Genomic DNA, 27,449 nt, shown 5'->3' on the forward strand with positions numbered 1-27,449 from the left:
ACCATAGAAACCCACTGTGATTTAAGAATCCCTAGAGGTTGGATAGTCCAAAGTTTCACCTTGGGCCTTCCAGGACAGGCTGACAGATGTTAAAAATTTGCACAAACATTTCCAGGAATAGGGTTCATCTTATCATAGTTCACTTTGTGGCTGGATAGCTTTGTCTGTTAAAATAAAAGCCTTTGTCAATTTAAATTTAGCAGAGTTTATCTGAGCAAAAAATAATTCATGCATTGGCAGTACTTAGAACCAGCAAAAGTTCAGAGAGCTCACTAAGCACAGTTGGAAGTGAGTATGTTTACATAGGAAAGGAAAGTGCAGAAAGAGCTTGACTGGCTACAGCTTGATGTTTGCCCTATTTGAACATGATCTGAGCAGGGGGCAGCCTGTGATTGGCTGGAGCTCAGCTGCTGTGGTTGGCCAAGACTGACCATTTGTTATATTTCAAAGTTAGATTTTCAGTTTGTTTACTCACTAAAGTTGCAATTTGTTTGTAGGAACTCAAGGTATGGAGATGACCTCAGACCAATGGCCTGCTGCTTATTTAAGAGATTTCTTTCAGAGTATGGAGATTTCTCATGCCAGTATGTTTATTTGTTATTATTAAATTAATTTTTATTATTACCATTTTGTTATTATTATTTTATTTAACCAATGGAGACTCACTGTATATTATTTTTAACTTACTATTTTATTATTATTAATTACTGTTTTGTTTTTACAGGATTTTTTTTTTTTTTTTTTTTTTGAGATGGAGTCTCACTCTGTTGTCCAGGCTGGAGTGTAGTGGCATGATCTTGGCTCACTGCAAGCTCTGCCTCCCTGGTTCACGCCATTCTCCTGCCTCAGCTGCCCAAGTAGCTGGAACTACAGGCGCCCACCACCACGCCCAGCTAATTTTTTGTATTTTTAGTAGAGACGAGGTTTCACTGTGTTAGCCAGGATGGTATTGATCTCCTGACCTTGTGATCTGCCTGCCTCAGCCTCCCAATGTGCTGGGTTACAGGTGTGAGCCACCGCGCCCAGCCTTTTACAGGATGTTTTAATGTCTTTTTGCTATTTCTAACTTTTCTCCTCCTGCTCTGTATGTGTGTGTGTGCGTGTGTGTGCTTGTGTGTGTGCGTGTGCATGTGTGTAGTGGGGAGAGGTGGGAGAGGAAAGAGCATGGGCTTCTGAGTTAGATAAAAGTTCGTTCTTGGCTGTGGCACTTAATAATTCTTCAGTTTCAGACAAGTTATTTTACTTTTGGGGTATTAGTCTCTTGATCAGTAAAATAGAGACAACACATAGTTCATAGGGCCTATTATGGGACTAGAAGGAGATGATCTGTGTTAACACTTACTGATATGGTTTGGTGTGTCCCCTCCCAAATCTCTTCTTGAATTGTAACTCTCATAATTACCAAATGTTGTGGGAGGGACCCAGTGGGAGGTAATTGAATCATGGGGGCGGGTCTTTCCTGTGCTATTCTCATGATAGTGAATAAGTCTCACGAGATCTGATGATTTTATAAAGGGGAGTTTCCCTGCACAAGCTTTCTTCTCTTTTCTGCTACCATGTGAGATGTGCCTTTCACCTTCTGCCATGATTGTGAGGTCTCCCCAGCCACGTGGACCTATGCATACATTAAACTTCTTTCTTTTGTAGATTGCTCAGACTTGGGTATGTCTTTATTAGCAAAATGAAAACAGACTAATACACTCACCAAGCACCTGGTAAGTGGCAGGTGTGGAGTAGATGTTCATTACCCTCCCCTCCCTCAGCTCTTGTGAGAAGACCAGCTCTTGGCTTTGCTGGGTGCTTCCTCTTGGAAAGGTTCCTTGACACTCCTCACCCTTCCCACCCACACTCAATCAAACTTTCTTTTTTCTTTGTGTACCTTTATCACACCATCTATGATATGTGATTGGTTTCTACATTTCTCTCCAACTAGACTGTAAACTCTCAGAGTTTGGGAAGGGTTTTCACCCTTAGGGATGCAAAATAGCATAGTGATTAAAGGTGCAGCTTGAAGCCAAACGACCTGTTCCATCAGTGTCAGCTGAGGTCTTGAGCAATTTACTTAACTGCTCTGTGCGTTGTTTCCTCATTTGAGGAGTGGGTCTGACAAAATTGGATGAGGATTAAATGGGATAGCTCTGATAAGTTCTTGAGACAGTACCTGCCACACAGCACTCCATAAACGTTTGCTGTTACAAGGATTGTCTTTGCAGCCTCTGCAGTGCCTGGTCTGGGGACTAGTGCCCCAAAGGAGCTAGTCTGTGGGATGACTGAACAAAGTGACCAAATGGAGAGCATAGATTATTACCTAGATGGGTAAGTATGTCCCAGATAATATTGTTATTTTAGATGACTCTTTAAAAAAATAAAATTTCAGAAGTTTTACATAAAACATGCTCATTATAAAAAATTCAACTAATATAGAATTATATCAAGTAGAAAGAAAAACACCTTATTTTGTCCCCAGCTCTTCATCTTCCCATGTGTTAAGTTTGGTGTATAACCTTCGAACCTTTATTGTTAACACATTTACTGTTTTCTCTTTGTGGTTCAGGCATTGGCTCTCATGCCCATAGACTGAAAAACAAACTCTACTATCCATTTGCCAAAAATGTCAGAGACTAAGAATTTGAATTAACCAGATATTAATACATTAATTCTAAGTTGTTAGAAACTTATTACTAACAACTTATTTAGAAAAATTGTTTTATACCTGAATATACCTTTCACTTCCTTCACGATGATTTGTGTGCAGAGTAGACACTGGCCTTGGAGTGTTTGGGGATAATGGGAAGAGGTGCTTTGTTCAAAAATTCTCTGCCACACTTTGTCATGTGCTTGGTATTTTCTTGTTAGAGCTGCATTTCTTTGAGTTCAGATATTGCCAAAAAGCCCCTGCAAATTTGCAAGTGAGCACAGTTCTTAGACAAAGCAGCTTAAGGGAAGGGAAGGCCCTGAGAATGAACCTAGAAGCTTTGCCCCTGTCAGGGTTTGACTTTTAGCTCCTCCCGTTTAAGAATCAGAATCTCAGCCTTGACTCAGGGGCTTTAACTCTTCCGGTTCCTATGCCTTGATTTTGTCATGCTCTGGTTCTTCAGTTAAAGTTGAGGAACTTCAGACTCATTTTACATTTTGGAGAAACAGTAGGAGGAGCTCTTTGGATGAGCTGAGGCTTTAGCCATTCTTTGATAATAAATTTTTTATTTCTAAGGCACTAGGCATAGACCTAGAGGCATTTTACTGTGGTAGGTTTTTATCTCTTTTTATAATAAATAGAAAGGGACACATGAATTTTAATCAAATCATGGATCTAAAAGCAAAGCCCATGGTAACAGAATTTTGCTCCATATTTCCAAATAATGCTTTATTACTAACATTTTCTTATTATCCTAAAAACTAGCTACTTCTCTTCCAATTTTATGGTAATATAAAATTATTGGTTGAAACATTATTATAGCTATTTTATATTTGAAAATTTATTTTGGGACTGAAGTTATATCTTCAGGGAAAACATGATTGTATATTCATAGATGTTATGATTTCTTAACTCTTTTAATTTTTATAATATTTTAATACTTTTATTTGTCTAAATGTTCAAATAATCAATATCCCAAGGTTTAACAGTGCTTACAGTGTAATTGCATTTAGAAAAATAAATTTTATATTGACATTTCAGGGATCCCTATTTAGTTGAACATAATGAATTATGAAACCCCACTGATTGAAATCTGGTTAGATGCTGCTGTTAATGATTTTCTCTTTCCTCTGTTGTTAGTATTTTACGTTGAAGTTAGTAGCTTCTAAACTTCACCCCTATGAGTACTCCTATCCTTTCAAATGATTATAAAATGTTTCCCCATTTGAAAATTGTGGTAAAATACATGAAACAAAAAATTTGTGATCCTGACTATTTTTAAGTACACAGTTCAGTATTTTTAAATGCATTCATAATGTTGTGCAATCATCATCATCATTCATCTCCATAACTCATTTCATCTTGTAAAACTGAAACTCTGTATTCGTTAAACAATAATTCCCCATATTCCCCTTTCTCCAGCTGCTGGCACCCACTATTCTACTGTCTGACTGTATAATTTTGAACTACTCTAAATACCTCATATAAGTGGAATCATACAGTACTTGTCTACTAGAGACTGGCTATTTCACTTCACATAATGTTCTCAAGATTCATCTATGTTGTAGCCTACATCAGAATTTCCTTCCCTTTTAAGGTGGAATATATTTCATGTACAGATATACCACATTTTGCTTATCCATTCATCCACTGATGGACCATGGGTTGCTTTCATGGTTTAGCTATCCTCAACAGTGCTGCTACCAACATGGGTATACAAATATCCTTTAAGGCCCTGCTTTCGGTGTTTTTGGGTACAGAAATAGAATTGCTGGCTCATAAGTTAATCCTATTTTTAACTTTTTGAGGAACTGTCATACTGTTTTCCACAGCGGCTGTAACATTTTACATTTTCACCAACAGTACACAAGGGTCCCAATTTCTCCACACCCTTTCCAGCACTTCTGTTCTGTTCTGTTCTTTTGGCAGTAGCCCTTTTAATGGGTGTGAGGTGGTATCTCATTGTTTTGATTTGCATTTCCCCAATGATTAGTGATATTGAACATCTTTTCATGTGCTTATTGGCTATTTGTGTATTTTCTTTAAAGAAATGTCTGTTTAAATCTTTTGCCCATGAAAACTTTTTTTTTTCAATATTGTGGGCAGTTTAGTATGGCCCATCTCATAGTTGGAGGGAGGCAGGGGCAAACCCAGTGTGTTTCTGCCAGCTCTGAGGCCACCGCAGGACTCAAAGAGAGTAGGCTCATGAATAGACAGGAACCAGAGGTTGCACTGCCCTGCCGGCCACTACTTCCAATTCCTGTTTGTAGAAAAAAAAACAGCCAGCCACCTTTTGGTCCATTGGCTTTGTAAGTGTAAAGGGGACGAGCAGATGGCAACTCCCAGGCATCCTGCAAAGTAGATGAGTCACCTTAAGACTTTTGCTCATTTTTGAATCAGGTTGTCTTCTTCTTGTTGAGTTTTAGAAGTTCTCTATGTATGCTGCATATTAATCCCTTTTCAGATATGATATTTTCTTTCATTTTGTGGGTTGTGTTTTTACTTGGTTGATAGTGTCTTTTGATGTACAAAATTTAAAAATTTTTAGAAAGTCCAATTTGTCTATATTTTATTTTGTTGTCTGTGCCTTTGATGTTGAATCTGAGAAATGATTGCCAAATCCAATGTTGTGAAGTTTTTGCCCTGTGTTTTCTTCTAAGTGTTTTATTGTTTTAAGTCTTACGTTTAGGCTTTTGATCCATTAAAACATTTTAAAAATTGTTTCATTTTTGTTTTTAAACTTATCGTAGAGATGAGGGTCTTGCTATATTGCCCAGGCTGTTCTCAAATTCTTGGCCTCAAGCAATCCTCTGCCTTGGCCTCCCAAAGTGCTGGGCCACTGTGCCTGGCCTCTGATAAATTTTGATTTAATGTTTGAATATGGATTAGATAAGGATCCAATTTTATTCTTTTGCATGTGAATATCCCATTTTCCCAGGATTCTTTGTTGAAAAGACTGTCTTTTCCCCACTGAATGGTCTTGGCATTCTTGTCAAAAATCATTTGACCATATATATTTATATCTCTATCTCTATCTATCTATCTATCTATCTATCTATCTATCTATCTATCTACCTACCTATCTATCTATGAGGGTTCATTTCTGGGCTCTTAATTCTATTCCATTGGTATATTTGTCTGTCTTTATGCCACTACCACAGTATTTTAATTATTATAGCTTTGTGGTAAGTTTTAAAATCAGGAAATGTGAGTCCTCCAGCTTTGTTCTTTTTTTCAGGTTATTTTGGCTATTTTGGGTCCTTGAGATTCTATATGAATTTTAGGATGGGTTTTTCTATTTCTGCAAAAAATGCCATTTGGATTTTGGTAGGTTTTGCATTGAATCTACAGATCACTTTGGGTAGTATTGACATCTTAACCATATTGTCTTCCAATCCATGAACATAGGATGCATTTCCATTTGTTTAAGTCTTCTTTAATTTCAGCAGTGATTCATAATTTTCATTGTAAAATATTTTACTTCTTTTTTTAGGTTAGTTCCTAAGTGTTTTATTCTTTTTGATGCTATTGTAAACTGAATTTTCATATTTTCCCTTTTAGATTGTTTATTGTTAGTATGTAGAAATGCAACTGATTTTTATGTGCTAACTTTGTATCCAGCTACTTTGCTGAATTCGATTATTAGTTCTAATAGTTTCTTTTGTTAGAATCCTGAGGGTTTTCTATATATAAAATTATATCATCTGTAAACAGAGATAATTTTACCTCTTCCTTTCCAGTTTAGATGTCTTTTCATTTTCTTGCCTAATTGTTCTTCATAGAATGTCCAGTGTTATGTTGAATTCAAGTGGCAAAAGTGGGCATTCTTGCTCTATTCTTTTTTTTTTTTTTTTTTTTTTTTTTTTTTTTTTTGAGACGGAGTCTCACGCTGTTGCCCAGGCTGGAGTGCAGTGGCGCGATCTCGGCTCACTGCAAGCTCCGCCTCCCGGGTTCCCGCCATTCTCCTGCCTCAGCCTCCTGAGTAGCTGGGACTACAGGCTCCCGCCACCGCGCCCGGCTAATTTTTTGTATTTTTAGTAGAGACGGGGTTTCACTGTGGTCTCGATTTCCTGACCTTGTGATCCGCCCGCCTCGGCCTCCCAAAGTGCTGGGATTACAGGCTTGAGCCACCGTGCCCGGCCCTTGCTCTATTCTTGACATGAGAAGAAAAGCTTTTTTTGTTTTACCATTGAATATGATGTTTGCTGTGGGTCTTTCATATATGGCTTTTATTATGTTAAGGTGGTTTCCTTCTATTCCTAGTTTGTTGAGTGTTTTCTATCATGAAATGGTATTGAATTTTGTCATATGCCTTTTCTGCACCAATTGAAAAGATCATGTGGTTTCCTCCCCTTCATTCTGTTAATGTTGTTTATTACAGTGGTGGATTCTAATACGTTGAACCATCCTTGCATTCCAGGAATAAATCCCACTTGGTGATTGTGTAAAATGCTTTTAATGTGCTGCAAGTTTTGGTTTGCTAGTACTTTGTTGAAGATTGTTGCATCAATGTTTGTAAGAGATGGTGGTCTTTTGTTCTCTTTTATTTCTTTCTCATTTTTAAATTTAATTAATTGTAAAGATACAGGGTCTTACTCTGTCACCCAGGCTGGAGTGCAGTGGTGTCATCCTTGCTCACTGTAGCCTTGAAGTCCTTGGCTTAGGCAATCTTCCCACCTCAGTCTCCTGAATAGCTGGGTCTAAAGGCATGTACCACCTTGACTGGCTAATTAAAAAAAACCTTTTCTTTTTTTTTTAGAGACAAGATCTTCATCCCAAGTTGTCAGATAATATACAGTTACAGGATCTTCAGGGTGTCATTTTTCTGGCTAGAAACCTCTGTGGCTAGGCTGTTTCACCAACTTACCCTGGCAGGCTGCGCTTGACCTACTGGACTGGGTCCCATGCCTGCCAAGGGTGATCAGATGTGGAATAGCCAGGGGTGTGTGAGTGAGCATGGGGTCTGGCCACTGCACAGTCAGACATGTTGGTTGCTGCAGTGTGGTGGGGAGCTGCAGGTGCTGGCACAGGTGCTGGCACTCTGCAAAGTTGCAGCTGGACCAGGCACACCAAAAGTAGCTTCCAAGGTTGAAATGGGGGAACATAGTGATGCCTGGAGGCTTGGAGATGCCAGGAACTGCAGGGCCCCCAAAGAGGGAGTCACAGCCCTACCTTGGGGAGTTCCCAGATCTGGGCTACCCAAAGAGCCATAGCTCTTCTTTCCTTCTCTTCACTCACAATGTGGTGAGCAAGAGGGTATGTCTCAGCCCTGTTTGTGTCACAGCTCTTTTATCCTTGCCATTTGGGCTTGTGCCCAGGAAGAATGAAGTACGCAGACAAGTGGAGGGTGAGCAAGACAAAGAGGAGCTTTATTGAGTGATATAACAGATCAGAGGAAATCTTCAGGGGACAGCTCCTTTCTGTAACCAGGGTGCCCTGATGAACGTTCTGTTCCTAGCAGAGAGGATACCCTGGAGTGGGAAGCTCCTCTCTGCAGGCAGGTCATGCCAATGTCTTCTCAGCTTTCAGCAGAGAGGAGGCCCTGGAGTGGGTAGCTCCTCTCTGCATCTGGTGGTCCCAACATCTCTGCAGCTCTCAGCAGACAGAAGACCCTGGAGTGGGTAGCTTCACTCTGAAGCTGGTGCTTCTGATGTCTGTTCTGGCTGAGCCTGGGGCTTCTTTGGGGCTCAGAGGGGAGGAAGTTGATTGGCAATTGGTCCATGGGTGGCCATGGACAGGCCTGCAAAAGACACCACAAGTTCCGTCTGTGGTCCCTGGTACTGGCAGCCCAGCCCCCAGCCTTTAGGTCCTCCCTTGCCTGAAAGCGGGGCTCACTGGGGATCTGTCCACTTCCACTCAGGAACTTGCCTGCCTCCTGCTGCCATTCATGGCACCCAGGCTGTAGGTGCTAAGGGGTGCCTTCAGACCAGCACTGAGCTGCCTTCAGCCTCCCCTTGTCTTCCCTCCTATGTTTGTTTGGAGGGGGCTGGCATGGCAGGGAGCTTGTGTGTCAGCACTGCCCTGAGTGTGTGAAAACAGCTGGGCTGTGACAGCACCTGGGCTTGGCCTTGACTTTGCTTTGAGATTTGAGCAGGCACCAACAGCAGGAGAAGCCAGGCAGTAGGAGCAGGCACTTCTGAGCCTGTGAGGGCAGAGGGGCTTTCCTGGGCTTCCAAGAGTGCAGGGTTGCCTGAATCTGCAGCTGCAGTTTGGGTGGCTGCAGCTGTGCCTGGTTTGGGTGTGTGTGCAGAGCTCCTGCCTGCTCCATGGTTTGGGTGGCTGGAGCTGTGGGGTGAGGTGTGGGTCCCACCTGCTCCCAGGCTCCAAGAGCACACAGATGCCCAGGTCTTCAGCTGTGGCTTGGGTGGCTGCAGCAGCACCCGGGGAGCTCCCATCCCAACCCAAGGGTTTGCTGTTTTCTCTTATTCTTTGTTATTTTGATTGTTGTGCCAAGGATCAGCCTGAGATATAAACTTAAGGCCTTTCAGCTCTTTTCTGAGCCTGTGACTTTCCCTGGTTTTGTGTGGTCACTTGCCAACATTTCCCATATATGCAGTTTTTATTTTTATTTTATTTTTATTATACTTTAAGTTCTGGGATACATGTACAGAACGTGCAGGTTTGTTATGTAGGTATACACATGCCATGGTGGTTTGCTGCACCCATCAACCCATCATCTACATTAGATATTTCTCCTAATGGTATCCCTCCTTTAGCCCCCCACCCCCCAACAGGCCCCAGTGTGTGATGTTCCCCTCCCTGTGTCCGTGTGTTCTCATTGTTCAACTCCCACTTATGAGTGAGAATGTGCAGTGTTTGGTTTTCTGTTCCTGTGTTAGTTTGCTGAGAATGATGGTTTCCAGCTTCATCCATGTCCCTGCAAAGGACCTGAACTCATCCTTTTTTATGGCTGCATACACCATTCCATGCTGTATATGTGCCACATTTTCTTTATCCAGCCTATCATTGATGGGCATTTGGGTTGGTTCCAAGTCTTTTATGCAGTTGTTTTGAATGTCGTAGTTTTCAGTGTCTCACTCCCAAAAGAAGAACGAGAGAAAAACAAATGAAGACTAAAAGGGCACTGGCCCTTTATATCCCCTCAAGTCACTTCAGCCAGAGGAGGAGGGGCTTGCAACAATGAGGGGAGGTGCAACGACAAGGTCCACTGGCCTCTTTTTCTATACCTCTGTGATCAGGATCACCACTGAGTGATCAGAGCACAGATCCCTAATATTTGGAGAGCAAGATCTTTTTTGCCCATTCTGACTCCCACAAGCTGTGTGCAAGATGCTCCAGGGACATGTGCACAGCTGCTTGCCATGGGTCTGGCTTGTAAAATGTGTATCTTCTACTCTGCTAAGGGCTGAAATTAACTTAAATTAACCTCTGTTTTGCTCTAAGCCTTCCCCTGGAAGTCACAGGCCTTCAATAGACTCTAGAGTTCCAAATAGTTCCATCAGACAAATTCTACTACTGCAGTGTTGTTTAGATGAAGAGACAGACTGCTGGTGCTTCCTACTTCATCATCTTCCCAGAATCTGCTCAAATTATAAGGGTTAATGAAATAAAAAGCAGTTCTCCCAAAGGGATATAATTGAAGAAGTTTATTCATTCAGTATTTATCACTGGGTACCACCCTAAGTGCTGATGAGATACGAAGTCACAGCTGTCTTAGCCAGGGTTCACCCCAAAAGCAGAGCCTGACAAGAGCTCACTGGTAGGGAGTTTTGTTTGGGAAATAAGCAGGAGTGGGATTTGGAAATAATATAGGAAAGTGTTATGAGCTGGTTTACCACTGTGGGCACCTGGAGTTCAATTCCATGGGGCCTCTGAGAAGCTGTGTAGGATGCCCCTCAGAACTGCCCCCTTGAGACATGGAAGTGGTGGTATTCAATCTACTGAATAAGGATTGCCCTTGGGAGTGTTAACTCCCTTGACTTCCAAGTTATACAAGAAGCAGAATGACTGAGTGTCTCCAATCAAAGGCAGATTACCCATAGTAGAAAGCAAGAGACAGTGGTGCAGCTGAGATAATGTGTTGTCAGTTTTCACCTGGTGGTTGCTTTGGCCAAGGCTGGACTAAAAAGTGAGCTAAGAGGCTGTGAGATGAGGAGGAAGTAGAGATTCATAAAACAGCCCATGTGGTCATGGACCCTATTTAATGGACTCAGACACTAGGCAACTACAATGAATATAGTGTGATAAGTGATAAAGAAATAGGGAGAGTTTATCAGTTAGAATTGGGATACATGCAACAGAAACCCTACAGTAGAGGCTTAACCCTGTGGTTTAAAAATAGACCTATTTTTCTCATGTAAAAAGAAGTTCAGAGTGAGGAAGTTTGGCACTCAAGGAAGTCATCCAGTACCAGGCTCCATCCAGCTTCCTGCTCTTCCATCCTTAGTGTCTGGCTTTCATCTTCATAGTTGTCTGATTGTGTTCTAGGCAGGAAGACAGGGAAGACAGGCAGAGGACGTGTGCCAGCTGAGTCTGTTTTTATTAGGAAAACCATAGCTTTCTTAGAAGCCCATCCAACAGGATTCTGCTTACATATCATTGAGTGAAGTAGCTCACATGGTCACTCCTGGCTTAAGAGAATCTGGGAGATGAATTATTTTTATTTTTTGAGACAGTGTCTTGTTCCCTTGCCCAACTCTATGTTGCTGCAACCTCAAACTCTTGGGCTTAAGTGATCCTCCCACCTCAGCCTCCCAAGATGGGACTACAAGTATGCACCACCATGCTCAGATAATTTTTTAATTAATTAATTTTTAGAGACAGAGTCTCTAAATGTTTAGTGACAGAGTCTCACACTGTTACCCAGACTGGAGTGCAGTGGCATGATCAGAGCTCACTATAACCTTGAACTCTTGAGCGCAAGTGATCCTCCTGCCTGTCTCTTGAGTAGCTGGGACTACAAGTATGTGCCACCACACCCAGCTAATATTTAGATTTTTTAGAGACTAGGTCTTGCTATGTTGCCCAGGCTGTTCTTGAACTCCTGGCCTCAAGTGATCCCCGTGCTTCACCTTTCCAAAGTCCTGGGATTATAGGAATGAGCCACTGCACCCAGGCCAAGAGATGAGTATTTTTAATTGGACACATCATACACTGAACATAATTGGAGTACTGATAGTAAGAAAGACAGCAGAAAGGATATTGAGTAGGCAACTTACAGTATCTGCCTCAGAAGTCTAAGTGGTATGGGAGTATCAAGGAGGGACCCCAAACCTGGACTGTGGATAAGAGAGAGCGGTCAGAGAAGGTCCTTGAAGGTAAGCCTTGAGGTGGATCTTGAAATATGAACTATAACTGGCCAGGTAGATAATATGTAAACTTCTGTTGATGTATGGTGGCAGGAGGCCAGAAAGGGAATGGTTGGAAGAACAATCTAGATATTACATAGAAGGACATGAAAATATGAATGATTATAGGACTGAAGAAGAATTTTGGAGAGATACAACAGGCTAGAGAATTGAGTACAAATAGGTAGTGGTAAGGTACGACTCTGACAGGTGTTATGGGACCAGACTAGACCAGAGAAGGCCTTGTATACCATCATAAGGAATGTGGATTTTATCTGGAAGCCTAATAGGAAGTTTTGAAATATTTTAGGCAGGCAGGTAATGTGATAAGATCTACATTAAAAATCAATCTGAAAAATGTTTGGAGAATGGATTGGAAGTGTGGTGTGGCAATAATCAAGGATTTGCCATAATCTAAGGAAAAATCATGTAGGATTAAACTAATGAGGATAGAGAGAAGGGGACAGACTTGAGAGAAGTTTTGAAGACAGGGTTGATAGGGCTTGCTGGATAACTGTGTGATATAATTTCTCTAAACCAGCAACACATGAGGGGGAAAAGTAAATTTCCAAGGTAAGATGATAAACGGACATGCTGAAGTGGAGGCTCCTATGGGTCAGTGAAGTAGTGATATCCAGTAGCTAGGGAGAATGTTGGAACTGAAACCTTTGTAAGAGATTGGAGTTGGAATTCTAGATTAGAGGTATTGGCATATGGTGGCAATTGAAGTCCTGGGTATGGGCAAGGTCACACAGATGGAGTGAGTATAAGAAAGAGGAGCCTGGAAGGCAGTACTACTGGGCACATTAGCATATGGACATAAGAAGATGAGATGAAAAAAGGGATGGGGAAGGGAAGTGAGAGAGATCCAAGTGACTCTAGGAGAGAGTGATGCATGGAAAGCCATGGATGAGAGAGAGAGACTCAACATATGGTGTAGGGGTGAATAGTATGAGCTTCAGAGTCAGACAGACCTCATTTCCAGCCCAGGGTCTACCTAATTGTGTGACCTATGACTCTATGCCTCAGTCTGTTTCCTGATTTTGAAAATGGGGATCATAACAGTATTTACTTCAGCATTGTTTTGAGAATTAAATGAGACAATGTATAAAAAGTACTCAGCACTCTGCTTGGTACACAGTTCTTAAAGAGTGGTAGCTATCACACTAATATCATGACTGTCTCTCCAAGAGTGGCAGGAGATTTGGACAGATCAGAAGAAGGATGTTGAAAAAAGGCTGGAAAGAATCGATTGGATTGTGATTCAAGAGGTCACTGGGAATCCTTGATGAGTTTCAATGGCATGGTGGGGACAGAAACAGAATGTGGGTAGGGTGGGGGAATTTGAGAGGTGGATTGCAAAGAGGTGGATGATGATGAGTATGTGAAGTTCATTATTTCATTCTCTCTACTTTTGGGATGTTTGAATATTTTTATAATAAAAAAGGGTCTAATAATTATAAAAAATACGTTTTTTTTCCCTCCAAAATACTCAACACATAATAGAAATAGCAGAAGGCATTGGTGAGTAGGAGGACTTAGGCTTTGCCTGGTGGAAAGAATCTGGCCATAGCCCATGTAGGATGATTTCCAGACTTATGATGCTGCCAAAAGGAAGCTCAATTGTTTGTATGTATCAATCAAACTCAGAGTATTTGTGTATGTGTCAATCCCTACACCTGTGTGGGCTTTGAAGTCAGACTGCTGCATTCAAATCCTGTCTCGACCATTTGCAAACTATGAGATCTTGGGTAACTAACTTATTTAACCATTCTGTGCCTAATTTCCCTTATTTATAAAATAAGGATAATAGTTCCTGCCTCACATGGTTGTTATCAGGAATACATGAGCTAATACACACAAGGTGCTTAGAATGGTGTCTTGGTCTGTTTGGGCTGTTATAACAAAATATCATAGACAAGGTAGCTTATAAACAGCAGAATTTTATTTTTCACTGTCCTGGAGGCTGGGAAGTCTAAGACCAAGGTGCTGACAGATTTGGTGTCTGGTGAGGACCCAGTTCCTGGTTTACAGAATGGCACATTCTTGCTATGTCCTCACATGGTAGAAAGGGCAAAGCATCTCTCTGGATCTCTTCTTGGAATGGGACAATCCTATTCATGAGGGCTCTGCCTTCATGTCCTAACCACTTTCCGAAGGCCCACCTCCAATTACCATCACATTGGTAATTAGGTTTCAATACAAGAATTTTGCAAGGGTGACTGGGCACGGTGGCTTACACCTGTAATCCCTGCATTTTTGGGAGGCAGAGGTGGGCAGATCACCTGAGGTCAGGAGTTTGAGACCAGCCTGGCCAACATGGTGAAACCCTGTCTCTACTAAAAATACAAAACTTAGCCAGGAGTGGTGGCACACACCTGTAACCCCAGCTACTTGGGAGATTGACGCAGGAGAATCCCTTGAACTCAGGAGGGGAGGTTGTAGTAATCAGAGATCGTGCCACTGTACTCCAGCATGGGTGACAGAGCAAGACTCAGTCTACAAAAAAAAAAAAAAAAAAAAAAAAAGAGAATTTTGCCAGGCAGACACAAACGTTAGGCCACAGCATACAGTGTTGGGAAGATACTAAGTGCTAAAAATTGTCGTATTTCATTCTACTATGATTTTATTTCTCTATCTAATATATAAGTTTTTCCACTCAAAGCAATATTGTATTGAATAATTTTTTCCCTAAGGAAATATAGAAATTGTGTTGTTTTTCTTACTATTGTATTTCTTAGGATAGTGGTAAGTATAACAGTGATGTTTCTCATAACACATGCACTCACACACACTTACTACATAAACACATACATAAACACATGTGCACACACACACACATCCCCAAAACACATTACTCTTCCACTCCTGGCATACATACATGAACACACAAACAACGACTGTTGAAGCTGTGAACCTTGACATTTTTCTGTTCCACTTTTTTTTTTATTTAAAAGACAGGGTCTCACCATGTTGCCCAGGTTGGAGTGCAGTAACTATTCATAGGCACGATCAGAGAGCAAGACAACCCCAGACTCCTGAGCTCAAGTGATCCTCCTACCTCAGCTTCCTGAGTAGCTGGGACTATAGACATGTGCCACAGAGCCTGGCTCTGTTCCATTTCAAAACTGTCAGAGATTTTCTGGTGGAGGCATAAGGATACGTCAATTTAAGTAGGAGATGGATCTTTTGGAATAGCCCAAGTCCCTGTTTGGGGACTATGCATTCACACAAATACTGAAGAAGCTGGCTTGATGTAATAAAGTGTGGAAAGGGAGAAACACTTTCCAATTAGTAAATTCATAGAGAGTCTTGGCCTGGGGTTGTGGTTGTCCACTGCCCCACGTACTAAGGAAGGGTGGAGCTGAAATTGAGCATCTTTGGTTTTCATCAACAATTTTTTTTATCAAAGGAATGTGTTTATTAAATCATACAATGTCCTAGAATGGTCGGAGTAACAACCTTTTTCTCTGGTGTGTCGTGATCTCTCCACTTTCTTCACCTTCCAAATCCTATCTTTCCTTTAACGTCAAGCTGAAGCCTCGAGTTTGAGGGAATAAGTGAAGGTCGCTTTTCCCGTGAGAATCATGAGACACGTTGATGTAGGAGTCATGTGGAAGTAATTCCTTGGAGATATACATCATGTGATTGTGATAACCAATACATGTTATGACTGCAATAACATATTAGCCCCCACTTCTCAGTGGCTTATCCCGTAAAGCTTTCTTTTTTGCTCCAGCTGCACATCCAATTTGAGTGGGCAGGTAACAGGTGGGGAGTGTGGGATAGAGTGGAGGTGATGGAGCGCTGCCCACTCAGTCACTCAGGGATCAGCCTGACAGCAGCTCCACCATCTTGCTCCATCAGTGCAAATGAGAAACTGGAGAGAGGCTGAGTAATTGCACAGGAGTTGTCATTGCCTCAGCCTACAAGTGACACAAGTCATTTGTCTCATTTTCTTGGCCAGAACCAGTCAGATGTCCCCTTCTAACTGCAAAAGGGCTGGGAGGTGTAATCTTCTGAATGCCCAGTGAGTGAGAAGATAAATCTGTATATCAATGAGGATGGGCAATGTCTACCAAAGCTCATCAGTATTTAAGCCACCAGGGTAGCTGCTCATAGGCGGAAGGGACAATGTGAGTATCACGGCTTTTATTCTTAGAGGAGTCACTGAGACTTCTGGGTAATAGTTAAATATACTTGGCTGTATCTGGCCTTTGGATAATGAGGTAAACGAGAGTTAAAACCCAATTTCACATCCTGTAGAAGCCCAAAGCCTCAAGTAGATGATCAAAAATAGACTGTGCATGCCAAAGAGACTTACTAGAGCATGCAGCAAGAGAAAATCAGTATCACCTGATCCCTAATCATGGATCACAGGAAGAGTTCTGAGCCTAAAAACCAGGACACTGAGGTATCATGTTTTTGGTTAGTAGCTTCTCTTTTACCTTAACATTTGGCTTTAGTTGGCAAACAATAACTGTGAGCAATAATAAATCAATTAGAGTCAGCTGCCCAGCAGTTTAGGTTATAACATTTAAATGTAGGCAAATGCTAATTTATTCATTTATGCCTGTCTAACTGCTAAAGACATGAAAATATACCCTTTCTTGTAAATAGAAAATAGCAACCAAAGTGCCCTTGGCAAAGAAGCAGATCCCGCTCCCGTCTACCCCTCACTGAGATATCTTTAAAATAGGACTTGAATTGGCTTTTAATATTTACATAAAGTTTTTTTAAAAAGTTGAAAAAATTATTAAAACTGAGCCAGAGATGAAGGAAGTCTGATCAGGGTAGATTGTGTTAGTAGAAAGCATATGAATAATTTTTTTATGTGCCATTGCTGGCCTGAATGAATAATTTTTTAATGTAATTGAGCCAAGAATTCTAGTGGCATGAAATCTTCAGGGGCAGCGTCCCCTCTAAGCAGGATTCCCTGATTCTTCTCCTTTGACACATTTCCTGCCCCCCTCCCTACCTCTTCTTTTTTGTTTTTAGAGAATAATGGTGAGTACCTCATGCCCTACCCTGTAGAAAACCCTTTAGTGTGATGGTTTGTGGTTTCCTCCTAGAAGATATTACCTGGCCAAACTCCTCAGTGGGCTAATAGATGATGATAACATATTCATTCATTTTTTTTCCTTTTAAGTTACCTAGAGTCTGAGAAAGTAGGGTCCTCAAGAGAGGATGTCAAGGAGTTCCATACACCATTTACTGCTGCAATGACTGTAAACTCAATTTTTTTCTTTCTTTACTTTTCAGTATGTGAATTTGGAAGCAATCTTTTCTAGCTGAAAATCTGAGAAGTTGATTCCATGCCAAAAATTAGCTGTAACCTCAGTTGACTGCATTTTATGTTTTCACCAGTGTGTTTCCTTTCCATGTGGCTGGCAGAAGGAACAAATTTAACTGAGGCTTTATATTTGTGAATAATTTATTTCAACATTCTTATAGACTTAAAAATGTAACCTCGACAACTACTTGGGCAGTAGACATCTGGCTAGCAGGATAGACCATGGGTCTAATCAGGCTGGAAACACTGAATAATCAAGAGAGAAGATTAAGATTCTGATCTGATGGGCAGGAAATGACTCCAACAGCAAGGGAAGTTTGAAGTGGGGACTAATTTTGTTGGTGGCCAGTTCATTAGTGAATTATTTCTAGTTTGAATAACTTTTTCTTCCCTTGTACTTGGGGTCTAGAATGAATACTCTGAAAATGAGAGTTCCAGTAGGTCATGATATGTCTGCTCATACTCCATTCCAAAGCAAGTCATTTGGTCATTTCCAAAGTACACTACACCCAAGGAGGTGGTGGGGGAGGGGGTGGTTAATTTTGAGCAGTAATCTAAAAAAGCATTGAAGACAGACGTGAGGCGCGCAGAAGGTGCCTCTCCATCCTCTCCGCAGAGCAGATGGCAAGTAGAAGCAAGTCCTGCGGCGGATAGTGGGGGTGCAGAATGATGATGGGGAAAGCCTTGTTAGGGGCCCTGAGTGGCCTGGGTGTTTTGTTGAGCTGAGTCTCCATTATTACATTTTGGGGTCATTTATAGCACTTGGGAGACCCATAATTTTTAGTTCATTTACTATATATGAATATATCAAGGACATTTAATGTAAATAAATATCATTTATTGAGCCTCTAGTATACGCAAACCATTATGCTAAATGGTTTTCATGTTTATCTCAACCTTTTTCTTTTTAGGGCCAGACAGGAAATATTTTAGGTTTTGCGGGCCATAAAGTCTCTATTGCAGCTGCTCACTTCTGCTGTTGTGTGAAAGTGGCCACAGATGATGCAAAAATGAAGGAGTGTAGCTGTGTTTCAATATCATTTTATTTATGGATTCAGATTTGAATTTGATATAATTTTTACACATCATGAAATACTGTTTTTCTTCTGATTTTTTCCAACCATTAAAAAATGTAAAAACCATTCTCATCTTGTGGGCTGTATAAAAATAAGTGGTGGGTCAGGTTTGGCTTGTGGTTCCTGGTTTGCTGACTTCTGCTTTATCTCATTATATTTGCACAATAAGCTTCATTAGGTAGTTACATTATCGCATATTATAGATAAGTATTTCAGAGGTTTAGTATTTCTGCTCATCTCTGGCAATCAGATAGTATCCCACCAAGAAATTAGTGTTTTTTGTTGTGTTTAACAAATTATGTGTTCATAATATGTAATACAACAATACTTCCCAATGTTTTTTGTGTATTTAAAATTTTACTTATTAATATACCACGGGAAAAAATATATATTCATCTTATTTTCTGTGATTTTGAAAGTGAATTGTTGATTCTTAAATTATTTGATTATGACATAATAAATAATTTATTTCAGACTTCACCCTAAAATTCTGTTTGGTTTAGGCTAGTGTTAAAATATACTGATTTCTTTCTTTTTTTTTTTTTTTTTTTTTTTGAGACGGAGTCTCGCTGTGTCTCCCAGGCTGGAGTGCAGTGGCGTGATCTCGGCTCACTGCAAGCTCCGCCTCCCGGGTTCACGCCATTCTCCCGCCTCAGCCTCCCAAGTAGCTGAGACTACAGGCGCCCGCCACCACGCCCGGCTAGTTTTTTGTATTTTTAGTAGAGACGGGGTTTCACCATGTTAGCCAGGATAGTCTCGATCTCCTGACCTCGTGATCCACCCGCCTCGGCCTCCCAAAGTGCTGGGATTACAGGCTTGAGCCACCGCGCCCGGTCTACTGATTTCTTTTTTAAAAAATTATTATTTTTAAATTATACTGTATGTTCTAGGGTACATGTGCACAATGTGCAGGTTTGTTACATATGTGTACCTGTGCCATGTTGGTGTGCTGCACCCATTAACTCGTCAATTACATTAGGTATATCGCCTAATGCTATCCCTTCCCCCTCCCCCCACCCCACAACAGGCCTGGTTTGTGATGTTCTCTTCCCTGTGTCCAAGTGTTCTTATTGTTCAGTTCTCACCTATGAGTGAGAACATGCGCTGTTTGGTTTTCTGTTCTTGTGATAGTTTGCTGAGAATGATGGTTTCCAGCTGCATCCATGTCCCTACAAAGGGCATGAACTCATCCTTTTTTATGGCTGCATAGTATTCCATGGTGTATATGTGCCACATTTTCTTAATCCAGTCTGTCATTGATGGACATTTGGGTTGGTTCCAAGTCTTTGCTATTGTGAATAGTGCCACAATAAACATACATGTGCATGTGTCTTTATAAAAGCATGATTTATAATCCTTTGGCATATACCCAGTAATGAGATGACTGGGTCAAATGATATTTCTAATTCTAGATCCCTGAAGAATCACCACACTGTCTTCCACAATGGTTGAACTAGTTTACAGTCCCACCAACAGTGTAAAAGTGTTCCTATTTCTCCACATCCTCTCCAGCACCTGTTGTTTCCTGACCTTTTAATGATCACCATTCTAACTGGTGTGAGATGATATCTCATTGTGGTTTTGATTTGCATTTCTCTGATGGCTAGTGATGATGAGCATTTTTTCATGTGTCTGTTGGCTGCACAAATGTCTTCTTTTGAGAAGTGTCTGTTCATATCCTTCGCCCACTTGTTGATGGGGTTGTTTTTCACTTGAAAATTTGTTTGAGTTCTTTGTAGGTTCTGGATATTAGCCCTTTGTCAGATGAGTAGATCGCAAAAATTTTCTCCCATTCTGTATGTTGCCTGTTCCCTCTGATGGTAGTTTCTTTTGCTGTGCAGAAGTTCTTTAGTTTAATTAGGTCCCATTTGTCAATTTTGGCTTTCATTGCCGTTGCTTTTGGTGTTTTAGACATGAAGTCCTAGCCCATGCCTATGTCCTGAATGGTATTGCCTAGGTTTTCTTCTACGGTTTTCATGGTTTTAGGTCTAACATTTAAGTCTCTAATACATCTTGAATTAATTTTTGTATAAGGTGTAAGGAAAGGATCCGGTTTCAGCTTTCTACTTACGGCTAGCCAGCTTTCCCAGCACCATTTGTTAAATAGGGAATCCTTTCCCCATTTCTTGTTTTTCTCAGGTTTGTCAGAGATCAGATGGCTGTAGATGTGTGGTATTATTTCTGAGGGCTATGTTCTGTTCCACTGGTCTATATCTCTGTTTTGGTACCAGTACCATACTGTTTTGGTTACTCTGGCCTTGTAGTATAGTTTGAAGTCAAGTAGCGTGATGCCTCCAGCTTTGTTCTTTTGGCTTACAATTGTCTTGGCGATGTGGGCTCTTTTTTGGTTCCATATGAACTTTAAAGTAGTTTTTTTCCAATTCTGTGAAGAAAGTGATTGGTAGCTTAATGGGGATGGCATTGAATCTATAAATTACTTTGGGCAGTATGGCCATTTTCACGATATTGATTCTTCCTATCCATGAGCATGGAATGTTCTTCCATTTGTTTATGTCCTCTTTTATTTCACTGAGCAGTGGTTTGTAGTTTTCCTTGAAGAGGTCCTTCACATCCCTTGTAAGTTGTATTCCTAGGTATTTTATTCTCTTTGAAACAATTGTGAAGGGGAGTTCACTCATAATTTGACTCTCTGTTTGTCTGTTATTGGTGTAAGAATGCTAGTGATTTTTGCACATTGATTTTGTATCCTGAGACTTTGCTGAAGTTGCTTATCAGCTTAACGAGATTTTGGGCTGAGACAATGGGGTTACGTCGTTATACAATCATGTCATCTGCAAACAGGGACAATTTGGCTTCCTCTTTTCCTAATAGAATACCTTTTATTTCTTTCTCTTGCCTGATTGCCCTGGCGAGAACTTCCAATACTATGTTGAATAGCAGTGGTGAGAGAGGGTATCCCTGTCTTGTGCCAGTTTTCAAGGGGAATACTTCCAGTTTTTGCCCGTTCAGTATGATATTGGCTGTAGGTTTGTCATAAATAGCTCTTATTATTTTGAGATACATTCCATCAATACTGAATTTATTGAGAGCTTTCAGCATGAAGGTCTGTTGAATTTTGTCAAAGGCCTTTTCTGTGTCTATTGAAATAATCATGTGGTTTTTGTCATTGGTTCTGTTTATATGCTGGATTACATTTATTGATTTGCATATGTTGAACCAGCCTTGCATCCTAGGGATGAAGCCCACTTGATCATGGTGGATAAGCTTTTTGATGTGCTGCTGGATTCAGTTTGCCAGTATTTTATTGAGGATTTTTGCATCAATGTTCATCAGGGATATTGGTCTAAAATTCTCTTGTTTTGTTGTGCCTCTGCCAGGCTTTGGTATCAGGATGATGCTGGCCTCATAACATGAGTTAGGGAGGATTCCCTCTTTTTCTATAGATTGGAATAGTGTCAGAAGGAATGGTACCATCTCCTCCTTGTATCTCTGATAGAATTTGGCTGTGAATCCGTCTGGTCCTGGACTTTTTTTTGTTGGTTGCCTTTTAATTATTGCCTCAATTTCAGAGCCTGTTATTGGTCTCTTCAGGGATTCAACTTCTTCTTGGTTTAGTCTTGGGACAGTGTATGTGTCCAGGAATTTATCCATTTCTTCTAGCTTTCTAGTTTATTTGCATAGAGGTGTTTATAGTATTCTCTGATGATACTTTGTATTACTGTGGGGTCGGTGGTGATATCCCCTTTATCATTTTTTATTGCATCTATTTGATTCTTCTCTCTTTTCTTCTTTATTAGTCTTGCTAGCGGTCTATCAATTTTGTTGATCTTTTCAAAAAGCCAGCTCCTGGATTCATTGATTTTTTGGAGGGTTTTTTGTGTCTCTATCTCCTTCAGTTCTGCTCTGATCTTAGTTATTTCTTCCTTCTGCTAGCTTTTGAATGTGTTTGCTCTTGCTTCTCTAGTTATTTTAATTGTGATGTTAGGGTGTCAACTTTAGATCTTTCCTGCTTTCTCTTGTGGGCATTTAGTGCTACAAATTTCCCTCTACACACTACTCTAAATGTGTCCCAGAAATTCTGGTATGTTGTGTCTTTGTTGTCATTGGTTTCAAAGAACATCTTTATTTCTGCCTTCATTTTGTTATGTGCCCAGTAGTCATTCAGGAGTGGTTGTTCAGTTTCCATGTAGTTGAGCGGTTTTGATTGAGTTTCTTAATCCTGTGTTCAAGTTGATTGCACTGTGGTCTGAGAGACAGTTTGTTATAATTTCTGTTCTTTTACATTGCTTTACTTCCAACTATGTGGTCAGTTTTGGAATAAATGCAATGTGGTGCTGAGAAGAATGCATATTCTGTTGATTTGGGATGGAGAGTTCTGTAGATGTCTGTTAGGTCCACTTGGTGAAGAGTTGAGTTCAATTCCTGGATATCCTTGTTAACTTTCTGTCTCGTTGATCTGTCTAATGTTGACAGTGGGATGTTGAAGTCTCCCATTATTATTGTGTGGGAGTCTAAGTCTCTTTATAAGTCTCTTAGGACTTGCTTTATGAATCTGGGTGCTCCTGTATTGGGTGCATATATATTTAGAATAGTTAGCTCTTCCTGATAAATTGATCCCTTTACCATTATGTAATGGCCTTCTTTGTCTCTTTTGATCTTTGATGGTTTAAAGTCTGTTTTATCAGAGACTAGGATTGCAACTGCTGCTTTTTTTTTGTTTTCCATTTGCTTGGTAGATCTTCCTCCATCCCTTTATTTTGAGCCTATGTGTGTCTCTACATGTGAGTTGGGTCTCCTGAATACAGCAAACTGATGGGTCTTGACTCTTCATCCAATTGCCAGTCTATGTCTTTTAATTGGACCATTTAGTCCATTTACATTTAAGGTTAATATTGTTATGTGTGAACTTGATCCTGTCATTATGATATTAACTGGTTATTTTCCTCACTAGGTGATGCAGTTTCTTCCCAGCATCGATGAACTTTACATTTTGACATGATTTTGCAATGGCTGGTACCTGTTGTTCCTTTCCATGTTTAGTGCTTCCTTCAGGATCTCTTGTAGGGCAGGCCTGTTGGTGACAAAATTCTAAGCATTTGCTTGTCTGTAAAGGATTTTATTTCTCTTTCACTTATGAAACTTAGTTTGGCTGGATATGAAATTCTGGGTTGAAAATTCTTTTCTTTAAGAATGTTGAATATTGGCCCCCACTCTCTTCTGGCTTGGAGAGTTTCTGCTGAGAGATCTGCTGTTAATCTGATGGGCTTCCCTTTGTGGGTAACCTGACCTTTCTCTCTGGCTGCCCTTAACATTTTATCCTTCGTTTCAACTTTGGTGAATCTGACAATTATGTGTCTTGGAGTTGCTGTTCTCGAGGCATATTTTTGTGGCGTTCTCTGTATTTCCTGAATTTGAATGTTGGCCTGCTTGCTAGGTTGGGGAAGTTGTCCCGGATAGTATCCTGCAGAATGTTTTCCAACTTGGTTCCATTATCCCCATGACTTTCATGTACTCCAGTCACATGTAGATTTGGTCTTTTCACATAGTCCCATATTTCTTGGAGGCTTTTTCAGTTTTTACTCTTTTTTCTCTAAACTTGTCTTCTTGCTTCATTTCATTCATTTGATCTTCAATCACTGATACCCTTTCTTCCAGTTGATCGAGTCAGTTACTGAAGCTTGTGCATTTGTCACGTAGTTCTCGTGTCATGGTTTTCATCTCTCTCAGGTCATTTAAGGACTTCTCTACATTGGTTATTCTAGTTAGCCGTTCATCAAATCTTTTTTCATGGTTTTTAGTTTCTTTGCGCTGGGTTCATACTTCGTCCTTTAGCTCAGAGAAGTTTGATCATTTGAAGCCTTCTTCTTTCAAGTCATCGGTCATTCTGTGTCCAGCTTTGCTCTGTTGCTTGCGAGGAGCTGCATTCCTTTGGAGTGGGAGAGGTGCTCTGATTTTTAGAATTTTCAGCTTTTCTGCTCTGCTTTTTCCCCATCTTTGTGGTTTTATCTACCTTTGGTCTTTGATGATGGTGACATACAGATGGGGTTTTGGTGTGGGTGTCCTTTCTGTTTGTTAGTTTTCCTTCTAACAGTCAGGACCCTCAGCTGCAGGTCTCTTGGAGTTTGCTCGAGGTCCACTCAAGACCGTGTTTGCCTGGGTATCAGCAGCGGAAGCTGCAGAAGAGTGAATATTGCTGAACAGCAAATGTTGCTGTCTGATTGTTCCTCTGGAAGCTTCGTCTCAGAGGTGTACCTGGCTGTGTGAGGTGTGAGGTGTCAGTCTGCCCCTAGTGGGGGATGTCTGCCAGTTAGGCTACTCGGAGGTTGGGGACCCACTTGAACAGGCAGTCTCTCCGTTCTCAGATCTCAAACTCCATGCTGGGAGAACCACTACTCTCTTCAAAGCTGTCAGACAGGGACATTTACATCTGCAGAGGTTTCTGCTGCCTTTTGTTTAGCTATGCGCTGTCCCCAGAGGTGGAGTCTACAGAGGCAGTCAGGCCTCCTTGAGCTGTGGTGGGCTCCACCACAGCTTCCTGACCACTTTGTTTACCTACTTAAGCTTCAGTAATGGTGGGCACCCCTCCCCCAGCCTCACTGCAACCTTGCAGTTAGATGTCAGACTGCTGTGCTAGCAATGAGGGAGGCTCTGTGGGCGTGGGACCATCTGAGCCAGGTGCGGGATATTATCTCCTGGTGTGCCATTTGCTAAGACCCTTGGTAAAGTGCAGTATTAGGGTGGGAGTGACCCGATTTTCCAAGTGTTGTGTGTCACGGTTTCCCTTGGCTAGGAAGGGGAATTCCCTTCCCGTTTGCACTTCCTGGGTGAGGTGATGCCTCACCCTTATTCGTCCCTTGCTTGTTGGGCTGTGACCACTGTCCTGCACCCACTGTCCAACATGCCCCAGTGAGATGAACGTGGTATCTCAGTTGGAAATGCAGAAATCACCCGTCTTCTGTGTTGCTCACACTGGGAGCCAGAGGCTGGAGCTGTTCCTATTTGGCCATCTTGGTGCTACCCCAAATATACTGATTTCTTTAAAAAAAAAAGATCACAGGTAATTAGAGAAATGCAAATCACAACCAGAATGAGATACCATCTCACGCCAAAAAGAATGGTGATCATTAAAAAGTCAGGAAATGACAGATGCTGGAGAGGATGCAGAGAAACAGGAAAAATTTTACCCTCTTGGTAGGAGTGTAAATTAGTTCAACCATAGTGGAAGACAGTGTGGTAATTCCTCAAGGATCTAGAACTTGAAATACCATTTGAACCAGCAATCCCATTACTGGGCATATACCCAAAGGATTATATATCATACTATGATAAAGACATATGCACACGTATGTTTATTGCAGCACTATTCACAATAACAAAGACTTGGAACCAATGCAGATATCCATCAATGACAGACTGGATTAAGAAAATGTGGCACATTTACACCATGGATACTACGCAGCCATAAAAAAGGATGAGTTCATGTCCTTTGCAGGGACATGGATGAAGCTGGAAACCATCATTCTCAGAAAACTATCACAAGATCAGAAAACCAAAGACTGCATGCTCTCACTCATAAGTGGGAGTTGAACAATGAGAACATGTGGACACAGGGAGGGGAACATCACACACTGGGGCCTGTTGGGGGGAGGGGGCCTAGGGGAGGGATAACATTAGGAGAAATACCTAATGTAGGTGATGGATTGATGGGTGCAGCAAAACACCAGGGCTCGTGTATACCTATGTAATAAAACTGCATGTTCTGCACATTTAACCCAGAACTTAAAGTATAATAAAAATTAAAAAAAATTAAAAATCACACACACACACACAAATATACTGATTTCTCCTGAATACACTTTAAGGAGAAATGAGGTTGGTTCTGAGAGATGGCAAGAGAAACCAATGTGGGGTGAAACTTTACCACTTTACATGCAATTAATTGAAAGAGGGCTAAATGTAGACAAATATGAATGCATGTATGTGCATGCATGTGCACACACACACACACACAAACACAAACACTCTCTCAAGGGAAAGGATTGCCCCTGAACTTGGCAAAGCCTAGAAAAGATACAAAAAGAGGTTTCCCTCTTTTGCATACTCAGTGTGATGCATTATTGATATCTCAGTGAGTTTAAATAACAAGACTCATAATAATTAATACATATTTCCAGCATATCAAATTTTACACTGTGATAAAATTCTTATATAATATAGATTTTTTGGTTAAATGGGTTTATGTAGAATATGAGCCAAATAATGTTCCTTGAAACACAGTGTCTACATACAATAAAGATCTGATCCATCACAGATATTACTTTTAGCTCCCAGTGTTCTCCTATATTTAGAAAATTGAAACTTCTTGTTTAAATAATAGGCAATTAAAAAATTTCAGAATGTATCAATTTGCATATTACCAAGACATTTAGACCAAAAGGGCTACATAGAAGGACTAAATAATCTCATGTGCTAATGAACAATAATATATTCACTATTTGTACATTAAAAAAATCTAAATTACCCCACACAGCTGTGTTTAATTGCATATCACAATATCAGTGGGTAATTGTGCTTTCTATGAGAAAAAATTGTTCCAAAGTCAAAATGTCACCTTGCTGTCAGATAATCCCACAGATTACTATAAACAGAGCTAAAGAAATTGTGCTGTGACTGGAAAGGTGTGATGCGAATCCTGCTCATTACCCAAGACATGACTTCCATTGTAATTATCTGTCTATCACAATAGCTTCCTCTGCCATCTCCAGCTTACCTGATGCCATACACACAACTCATTAACATTTGGTCAATACACTACCATTTGTACAGTTAACCTCTGAGCAAAGTGGGGTCATTACTTCATTATGATGGATTCTGTAATAACACAACAACTTGCATCAAGGATTAATTTTTTTTTCCTTCATTAATGGTTAAATTAGTAATTAGTTTAACACCTGGATTCCATTATACTCTTGTTTTTGTGATCTTGTCAGGAATTCCATCGGTTTAGAGGAAACTTCAGAACTCTGTTGCCAAAGAAGAGCTATGTTCCTCTCTGGCTGACATCTATTTTTAAAAAGAGAAAAAATATTTGGCATCCTGTGTGGTCTGAATATGAAAGACATTGATAATGTAAAATGAACCGAGGAACATACAGGCTAGAAAGTCCATTGTGGTTT

The sequence above is a fragment of the Macaca fascicularis genome, chromosome 11, assembly GCF_037993035.2.
Source record: "Macaca fascicularis isolate 582-1 chromosome 11, T2T-MFA8v1.1".
Classification (NCBI taxonomy): Eukaryota; Metazoa; Chordata; class Mammalia; order Primates; family Cercopithecidae; genus Macaca; species Macaca fascicularis.